The sequence below is a fragment of the Schistocerca americana genome, chromosome X, assembly GCF_021461395.2.
Source record: "Schistocerca americana isolate TAMUIC-IGC-003095 chromosome X, iqSchAmer2.1, whole genome shotgun sequence".
Classification (NCBI taxonomy): Eukaryota; Metazoa; Arthropoda; class Insecta; order Orthoptera; family Acrididae; genus Schistocerca; species Schistocerca americana.
The window spans coordinates 253724052-253735143 of record NC_060130.1 but is presented as its reverse complement, the minus strand read 5'-3'; positions in this window follow the sequence as shown (position 1 = coordinate 253735143).

Genomic DNA, 11092 nt, shown 5'->3' with positions numbered 1-11092 from the left:
GCCAAGTGTTCACCATAACACAGTCAATAACTACAGATTTCATCGTGGTCGCTGCAGTAGCCGATTAGGGAAGGCACAGATAAGTAAAAACACAAATCTGAGTGATCTGACGTGAGTCCGGAAAGTAATACGAAAAGTTAACTACCACGCAACAGCGGTCGGTACCACAGTCATGTCTCCTGTACTTAACATTTCTGTGTGTCGAACATGAATGACTGTTTACTGCCGTGAACATATCATTTAAGAGAGTGACAAAGCAGTAATCCGTTCCGTTCTAGTATCACGATATAATTCTCGACTGCAGACGTAAATGACGACAACCTTTGTCAACAAAGGCATACGTGCGGTGCTGTCGATCACTATTCGCGGTCAACGCTCTCCACTGTAAATCGTTGTTCCAACACCATATTCTGTCGACATTTGTGCCATAGAGAGTCGCATAGGATGAGGCACAAACTTCACATTTCATCCATCAAGATTTACACTTCATACTAGATCAGCGGACAAAATTTTAGTCACCCCTGAAGACCATTACAAGTATAATTTAATACCGTGTAATTCCACCCCCGGGCTTGATATCCGCCTGGATTCTGTTAGAAAGGGAGTCGAATATGGTGTACAGATGCATGACATCCAGGTCAAGCTACTCGCAGAGGATGCTGACGACCGCGTTACACCCGCTGTCCCGACGTGTACCACAGATTTCGTATGGGGCTTAAGTCCGACGGTTTTGAAGGCCAGAAAATATGTAACAGGGTGGCGGAGTGTTCAATAAACTAGTCACGCATCCTTCGAGTCAGACGTCGCCTTGATGTGCCCAGGTGAACAATGGCCTCGTGCAAGGCGACATAATCGAAATGTTCATTGCACACGGATCCCGTTGCAGTGTTCTAACAGGCTGGTATAGACCTTCATTCACTGTCTGCAGCAATTGCTGTTGAGTCTGGAAGCGATATCGCAAGTTTGCATATTTTTCCCACCACAATTCTGACGTCACGTTTCGTCTCCCGTGTGATGCACCACTGCTTGTAGATACGCCGAGTAGTAAGACGTGAAACACCAGCAAATACACCAACTTCACACGCGGTATGGCCATGTGCACGGTCAGACTGGATTGTCTCTTTTTGCCACTCTGTCAAGTGCTTAAATTTACCCACGTTTACGTACAGTGTGCGCTTGAAACTCAATTGTCTTATTGATCGCTACTGTATAATGCTCGCGTAGAGGGAGTACGCGTGTGGTTCAGCACGTGACTCGTTCTCTTCTTCGCCATCTGTAAAGTTCTAACGTTTCATCACTGCTTAAGCACTGGATTGATTAGCTTCTGTTTTCAGTGAGCTTAAATGCAGGATGCCCAGAAACGGCTTGACAAGTTTGTAAGAGTGTTGCAGTGTAGGTTGTGCTGAGAAACAATTTTAAGGAAAAAAACTCGATGCGTTGCGCCGTTTCCGAATTAAATTAGCACTAAAGTTAGCTAGTCAGGTCATTGCGAGCTCAAATTCAATCGGTCAGCCAGAAACGCTGTTGCCAAACATGTGCTTCGTTTAGTTTCCTAAATCCGAACAAGTGAGAGATACAAAAATTTGACATGAGACGGTAGTGAGGACTGAACCCGAACCAAAGGCTGAGCGCCGGCCGCGGTGGCCGTGCGGTTCTAGCGCTGCAGTCCGGAACCGCGGGGCTGCTACGGTCGCAGGTTCGAATCCTGCCTCGGGCATGGATGTGTGTGATGTCCTTAGGTTAGTTAGGTTTAAGTAGTTCTAAGTTCTAGGGGACTGATGACCTAGGATGTTAAGTCCCATAGTGCTCAGAGCCATTTGAACCAAAGGCTGAGCGCTACACATAAATGACGTCCCAAATCGACAACTACCGTTAGGAATACCGAGAAGTGCATAAATCGAGTTTAAAATACGATGATTAAAGATATTTAAAATAAATGCTGTCATCTGCATACACTGGATTGTACGAGAATCCGCCTGTGTTGAATGCTGACAAAGTCAAATGTGAAACTGAATATTTTAGCAAAGTTGGCTCATTTTTAAAACATCGGTTTTGTGCATCAAGTTGTGAATGCGAATGACAGATGGATCCACCTCGTCACACTAGAAACGAAAGAGTAATGAAAGAAGTGTATAGAGGCTTGCTGTCATGTACCGACGAATGAATAATCGACTTCACCCACAGGTAAATTTACGACCTTTGTTTTCTGGGGAATAAAATGAATTCTTCTTCCTGATTACTTTGTAAATAATGGGACGCTACATAAACCATCGAGACCAACACCGTTAAAAGTACTCTAAACTAAGCATGATTGGAGAAGAAATCATCTTTCATTATGACAAGATAAGGTGCTTTGAAAATTGTCAAACTGAGGAAACTGATGTTCATAAAACCCACTCTATGTATTAGATTTAACGCTCCTCTGGCATGTAAATACATAAAGAAATATGTGGCTGATAAAACTTGTGACTCAATGAAATCATTATAGCAGTCGTACATTTTTTCAGACTTCTGAAAATCGCATATTAAAGGCTGAATTTACTACCTGAAACAATGCTGGACAAAATGCATCCACGAAACAGAGGAATAAGATGCAAAATTAAGTGCAATTATGATTCATGAATGGTTCAAATGGCTCTGAGCACTATGGGACTTAACTTCTGAGGTCATCAGGCCCCTAGAACTTAGAACTACTTACACCTAACTAACCTAAGGACATCACACACACCCATGACCGAGGCAGGAGTCGAACCTGCGACGGTAGCGGTCGCGCGGTTCCAGACTGTAGCGCCTAGAACGGCTTGGCCACCCCGGCCGGCTATGATTCAAAGACAGAGTGTCAATACCAGGCTGTGAACGTTTCATCTTTGTTTTGAACAGACACGCAAAATGTACAGAGTGCTGTACGATGAAACTGGCAGAGATCATTTCGATAATTTGTAAGACATTGATACACAACAATGTATAGCGATTTGTATCTCTAAATCCCGTTTACCGCTGGAGTCTAAAATTAATCGCATAGGATAGGATATAGTGAGGATTTAATGAATTATGGAAAATTTACACCTGTCGGAAGATAATTAATTCTGTCTTACTAAGCCTGGGAACTGATAGTATACTGCCTGGAAAAAGTGAATGACCTAGAAGACATGGTCGAATGTCACTGTAACTTCGTACATATCCACGCCATAGCAGATGTGTAAATGATTAGAGTTGCAAGTCTCTGTAATGCACTACTGGCCATTAAAATTGCTACACAACGAAGATGACGTACTACAGACGCGAAATGTAGCCGACAGGAAGAAAATGCTGTGATATGCAAATGATTAGCTTTTCAGAGCATTCACGCAAGGTTAGCGCCGGTGCCGACACTTACAACGTGCTGACATGAGGAAAGTTTCCAACCGATTTCTCATACATAAACGGCAGTTGACCGGCGTGGCCTTGTGAAACGTTGTTGTGATGCCTCGTGTAAGGAGGAGAAATGCGTACCATCACGTTTCCGACTTTGATAAAGTTAGGGTTGTTGTCTATCGCGATTGCAGTTTAGCAGAATATGGAATCGGTGGATTCAGGAGGGTAATACTGAACGCCGTTCTGGATCCCAACGGCTTTGTATCACTAGCAGTCGAGATGACAGGCATCTTATCCGCATGGCTGTAACGGATCGTGCAGCCACGTCTCGATCTCTGAGTCAACAGATGGGGACGTTTGCAAGACAACAACCATCTGTACGAACAGTTCGACGACGTTTGCAGCAGCATAGACTATCATCTCGGAGACGGTGGGTGCGGTTACCCTTGACGCTGCATCACAGAAAGGAGCGCCTGCAATAGTGTACTCAACGACGAAGCTGGGTGAACGAATGGCAAAACGTCATTTTTTTGGATGAATCCAGGTTTCGTTTACAGCATCATGATGGTCGCATCCGTGTTTGGCGACATAGTGGTGAACGCACATTGGAAGCGTGAATTCGTCATCACCCGGTGTGATGCCGGCCGAAGTGGCCGTGCGGTTAAAGGCGCTGCAGTCTGGAACCGCAAGACCGCTACGGTCGCAGGTTCGAATCCTGCCTCGGGCTTGGATGTTTGTGATGTCCTTAGGTTAGTTAGGTTTAACTAGTTCTAAGTTCTAGGGGACTAATGACCTCAGCAGTTGAGTCCCATAGTGCTCAGAGCCATTTGAACCCGGTGTGATGGTATGGGGTGCTATTTGTTACATGTCTCGGTCACCTCTTGTTCGCATGACGGCACTCTGAACAGTGGACGTTACATTTCAGATTTGTTACGACCCGTGGCTCTACCCTTCATTCGATCCCTGCGAAACCCTACTTTTCAGCAAGATAATGTGCGACCGCATGTTGCAGGTCCTGTACGGGCCTTTCTGGATACAGGAAATGTTCGACTGCTGCCCTGGCCAGCACATTCTCCAGATATCTCACCAATTGAAAACGTCTGGTCAATGGTGGCCGAGCTACTGGCTCGGCACAATATGCCAGTCACTGCTCTTGATGATCTGTGGTATCGTGTTGAAGCTGCATGGGCAGCTCTACCTGTACACGCCATCCAATCTCTGTTTGACTCAATGCGCAGGCGTATCAAGGCCGTTATTACGGCCAGAGGTGGTTGTTCTGGGTACTGATTTCTCAGGTTCTATGCACACAAATTGCGTGAAAATGTAATCATATGTCAGTTCTAGTACAATACGTTTGTCCAATGAATACCCGTTTATCATCTGTATTTCTTCTTGGTGTAGCAATTTTAATAGCCAGTAGTGTAGATAGAAAGGCCACCACAAGGCGTACGTATTTAGTGTTGTAGGCGCGGTAGGTTACATAAGGGGCGTAAACACCGTCAGATCTTGAGTGATCTCTGTGATGGGTGGAGCTGCCGCATACTTGTAAGGGACAGCGTTATCAGCATCTGACAGAGTGTGGAAGGGATGCCACTGTAAATCTCTCTTTTTTTTTGCTGATCGAATCGTGCAATATCCAGATTTGTAGGGCAGTCCGATGTGACAGTAGCCCCATGTTGCAGTGTATGGTAACGTGAGGGGAGGCCTACTCATCGTTAAACTCCCGGTTGTCCACGTCTGACCACAACGACGGAGACCACCATATTGTGCAACAAGGGCATCGTAACCATATCATATCTGCACCTGTCGTCAGAGAACAAGTAATGGACTTGGTGAAAAACTTTTGCATCCAGCACCGTTGGTCAGATGCTAGCAGCAACCAGCATCTGGGCTAGAATATTGTTGTTCCATGCGAAGACTGCCGTCAACACCAGAACACAAACGGCTGCGTTCGGATTGCTGATGAATGGCGTCTCACTGAGTTCAGTGATGAATCGTGGTTGTGCATTGCCCTGGATGACCATCGTGACTATCGTCGTCGACTATGGTGGGGAACGGGGGAGAAGTTCCATTCTTTCATTGTTTTGGCGAGGCGCAGTGGTGTTTCTTCTAGCGTTGGAGTTGGTATCCAACGGCTATGACTTCTGGTCACGGCTGGCAGGCTCAGCGGTACGTCACGGACATTCTTCGTCCTCGTGTGTTACCTATCATGCGACTGATTGTGGTGCCATTTTTCAACAGGACAACGCTCGTCCAAATATGATACGTGTCTCTATGAACTGTTTGATGTTGAAGTACTCGTGAGGTCAGCAGGATTACCAGATCTCTCCCCGACGGTATAAGTGTGAGACCCTCTTGGACGGCAATTCCGTCCCACTGCCAGAATCCTGGATACCTAGCACCTGTTACAGTTGTGGGCCAGATTGCGTCAGGAGGGGATACATGGGGTGATGACACCCTTTCCTACCGAACTAGGGCATACATTCAGGCCACACGGGATGCAACGTCATACTAATGAGTGGGTCTATCCTGCGAAATTCTTTGTAAATTTGACTCGATTTTGTATTCACTGAAATAATATCACATACACTATCAAACCGTGAAGTTTCATTTCGTTTCTTCCTCCCCAACTAGGTACTCCATTTTTTCAGTCGGTCGGTGTTCTAATGTAACGTAACATATTTTTCTGGATTACCGTGGAATCTCACGGAAATTCCACAAGAATTTTTAACAGTTTTCCGTCGAAGAGCTTCAGGGCTCAGATCCCGACCTTATATGATCGGACAACATACTGAGTCAATCGGATAGTATCACTATCGACGTATAGGAGAGATTTTGCGATACAGCCCGAACTAATGGAGAATGCGATGCCAACTCGTAACTGTAGACACGTTTGCATGACAACTTACAATACAAATGATATCTGACGACTTTAAAAGTATCACATCACTTTTGATTCGAATTTAATTTAGCACCCTCATGCACGGCTAATGCAGTCCATTTATTTCGTTCCATTACAAACAAAAAATAATAGTGGCCGGTTGAAGTGGCTGTGCGGTTCTAGGCGCTGCAGTCTGGAACCGCGAGACCGCTACGGTCGCAGGTTCGAATCCTGCCTCGGGCATGGATGTGTGTGGTGTCCTTAGGTTAGTTAGGTTTAACTAGTTCTAAGTTCTAGGGGACTAATGACCTCAGAAGTTGAGTCCCATAGTCCTCAGAGCCATTTGAACCATTTTTGAAATAATAGTGGATGTCATAATCTTCTATTATTGGCGATTTTATTCGGTTTTTAAATGCTGTGGCTGGTACAACATGTATCAAATCGTTAAGAGTGGCAAAATCGTAACCAATTATAATACCGTAATCGTCGAGTGAATCTGCAGTCTTAACTTCATTTCACTGATTAAAACGGAAGCTGATAATAATTGTAGCTTTCCACAATCCATGAGAAATGTATAAATAATAGAGACTTATGAACGTTGTGATTCTTTACATCCTAAAACTGAAACTGGCTTCGTATTTTGTGTTTTATCTGGGCACTTATGAAAATTTAGCAGTAAACTATAGATTAATTGCTTCTGTATATTTAAGTTAGGGACGCATCTTACAAAGTAAACACTGCGAAAAAATTCTACTTTGTGGATATCGTGCACGTAAAAAAAATGTCCCGAGAAAAAAAGGAATTTTTAAATGGATCAAATAGTGTCACTATGAAGCTCATTGTCACAGATTCAGAACCGTTCTAGAGTTGACAATTTCTCTGAATCTTTTCGGTGTGTTTAGTGCCACCAAGAGGCACATAACAATCTGACCACACGACACGTACACCAATATTTCTTAGTTAACTGCTGCACATTTTTGTCTGACAGTCACGTCCTTTCAGCGTGCGTACAAGAAGGGATGCTGTGAACTGCATAAAAAAACGTGAACAACTGCGCAAAAAGCACAATCGAGGAACAGAAACTTGCCGCTGAATCAACGAAGGGTAGCAGGTGAAAATGCATTTTACTTTGTCTGAGATTTCATAATATCGATATTGTCATTTGAAAGTTGTAAGTTGTAGGGACTGGAAAAACAAATAAAAAGAGAGAAAGAAGACAGAAGACAGGCAGAAAATACGGTCGAGAGAATGTTAATGGAATGAACGTCAAGTTCGGAAACGTCGTCCTTAGACGCAAATGAATAGACTAGACAAACCCAAAGACCTCGCAAATGATGGACAGATAGTCGTCGGAGCTACTCGCCAGATAATTAATGCCGTTTGTTTCTTGCTCAAACGAAGCAGCAAGCAGGAAAAGATAATGACAAGGACTGTAAAACAGAAAAGAAGAAATGAAGCGGAAAATGAAACAAAACGTGGGTCTGCAGAGACGTTATTGAACAAGAGATAGCAGACCTGTTCTCCGCAGTAAATGTCTAAGTCGAAAGTAGAAGCGGGGCATTGTTCTAAGGAGCTACAGTGCTTGTTGGTGGTTCCAGTATTCGGGGAGGGGAGACAGTTCCCTTACACAGTCTCTTTAAGATATTCCTGGATACAATGTCATGGGAAGAAGTATATAGCAAGAAAAAAGCTATCACTCGAAGCGCAACATTCTGTGACTCTACTAGTGTGATAAAAGCTTTAATGAAGCTATTATCACAATAAGCTAGCGGCTAAAAATTACATTTTAGACTGTTTTACTTCCTCTTTAATGTAAATTCTCGCTTAATTTTGTATTTTACATTTAAGTTCGTAAATGACAAGTGAAATACATGTACACAATATTTTTCTCTCTTTTTCTATGCTTTCAGTTTGATATAAAGAAAAATACGAGTGAGTAAATGAAAACTGTCAACTTAACCTGCAGATACCGGGTGTCAGCTTTATCTGTTAACGTAATGAGGCGTTTAATGTCACACGTGCGCAAACGGAAAGAGAAGGGAAAGCTGTCCGCAGCTCGTGGTCGTGCGGTAGCGTTCTCGCTCCCCCGGCCCGGGTTCCCGGGTTCGATTCCTGGCGGGGTCACAGATTTTCTCTGCTTCGTGATGACTGGGTGTTGCGTGATCTCATTAGGTTAGTTAGGTTTAAGTAGTTCTAAGTTCTAGAGGACTGATGACCATAGACGTTAAGTCCCATAGTGCTCAGAGCAACTTGAACCATAAAAAAAATAACGGAAAGCTGGCAACATTTCTTTTGCATCTATACTAGTTCTTGAAAGGTAGGTTGTGGTGACACACTGACCTGAGGCGTAGCACGAGGTCTAGCTTCGATTGGAAGGAGACAGTTTGGTTGTTAGTTGGCGAAACTGTATAGAACGCTTCAGTTAGTCCTATGTCACACGACGCTGTAGGCTCCGATATCCCTAGGGATTCAGCCGTATGAATTACAAATTCTTCCTTAATTACGTCCAGAAGACACCTTTCGTTTTTGTGGTGTTAGAGTTGGGCCTTAAATTTAACTGTTCAATGTAACCGACTATGATGAAAGCACATGGAGTTTACTGACCGGGTTTTACTGGTGAGGTTGAGAAAAGAGAGAGGAAGAGGGTGAATTCATATGCAGACACTTAGCTGGTTCCTATCGAATAACATAATATGCGTCACCGGATCTAATGACGTCATCCGACGGACTGATCAGAATCATCAGTGCCACAGGCCCTCACTGCGTGAAACACAAGGCTTCGAAAAAAACACAGGACCTCGGCTGAAACTCTGGTGATCATGTATTTAACCATATAATGTCTAATTTCCTGGCCAACACAACACTTAAAAATCCATGCTGAAATCTGTTCGTACAAGTCAGTTCAGTTAGCACACACAGTAGGAAGTCACTAGATATCTCAACCTTTGTTAATTATCTTTCTGCAGACTTGTCATAGGTCGCGTTACGAGAACATTAAGTCTCCTGAATTCGAATTTTACGAGTTGAACTAGCAGAAAAGTTGTACCCTATACGAATCACTTGAGTTAGCAATGAGTCCAGCATCACCATTTCCCTGGAAAATATGTATGTTTCCTCTGCAGACGAAGCTGACCATTACGATAAATTTAGCTGTGATAGGAGATTAGCAAATTATACTCTGATGTTCGGGGTGCTATATACATATTTATTTATCACGAGTAAGTTATTTTTTGACAAACAAAAAAATGGTTCAAATGGCTCTGAGCACTATGGGACTCAACTGCTGAGGTCATTAGTCCCCTAGAACTCAGAACTAGTTAAACCTAACTAACCTAAGGACATCACAAACATCCATGCCCGAGGCAGGATTCGAACCTGCGCCCGTAGCAGTCACGCGGTTCCGGACTGCGCGCCTAGAACCGCGAGACCACCGCGGCCGGCCTTTTGACAAACAGAATTACAACTGTGACTACATTAAAGATTTTAGAAAAACTACACTCACTACCTGCAATGCGATTGTAAGAACATGCAGAAGAGAAATAATGAACAGACCGTCGAAAGAAACACACTTTTATTTCCACATGAGAAGGTAATATTTTTTAACTGCGCACCATGTTTACGTTCCAAATTATAAACAGTGCTTTGTGTGACGATCATCTGCATCCACGAGCCCGCATCTCGTGGTCGTGCGGTAGCGTTCTCGCTTCCCACGCCCGGGTTCCCGGGTTCGATTCCCGGCGGGGTCAGGGATTTTCTCTGCCTCGTGATGGCTGGGTGTTGTGTGCTGTCCTTAGGTTGGTTAGGTTTAAGTAGTTCTAAGTTCTAGGGGACTGATGACCATAGATGTTAAGTCCCATAGTGCTCAGAGCCATACTGCATCCACGACCACTTGGAACCGCGCTGCTTCCAGTATTCTCAGACATGACGACAATAACTTCTTCAACAATTTGTGGGCGATTGGTAGTCGGCCTCTCCTAGGAGCAACCCACACATCGCCAGTTAACACGAACTTCCGAATCTTGTTCTCCAGTCTTGGTGCGGGAGGACCTCTCCGTATGCGTCGATACTGCGAAGAGTAGCAGCATTAGTGCCGTTATTTTGATAAAACAGCTTAACGAGTAAAGCCGTGTTCAACTTGTCCAGACCCATGTTGACTGTCTGCTGTATTGCAATGCTTGTGCTGAACCATATGTCGCCGTACAGGTACCGGCAGCTTAGCGGCAAGTTATGACGCTAACACTGCTAACATTGCAAATCCTGCAGCGCAAACTCTGAACATCATTTCTATAGAGTTTAGTGCTCATACGATAAATCATTTTTCGTCTACAATGGCGAAAGTTTAATTGTAACCAACCTGTATTTCGCCACTGGTGCAGAGATCGTCCGCTTCGGTGTGAAGAGACGCCACCTGTGTATTGTGTGCTTGTACCGCAACTTTGTAATCCTATTCAGCGTCCGCCAAACGGGGTAGGAGATCTCGCAGCCAGTAGTAAGCAGTTGTTTTAGGAGGAACTTCAAACATTTTAGTTCTGTACTCCATTTCTCCATCCGGAAATTCTGATAGGACGTCATTATTTCCTCTTCACGTCCCACGGAACATCTCCAGCCTACGTGAGGTGTAATGGCAATCAGAGGATAGAGGTTTTGTATTTTACCATCGTGATTCATAAAAATAATGAATTATAGACAGGGTAATTGAATAATTTCTCATCAGCGACCATTTCCAATCGACAACAAAATTATGGTTTAATGAAAAGTAACCGCGCTGGTGCTCAATAAAGGGTGATAATTATGAACCACGTACAGACTGATTTTCATACGTAACCCAGCTTTCCCCCCTCCCCCCCTCTCCCTCCC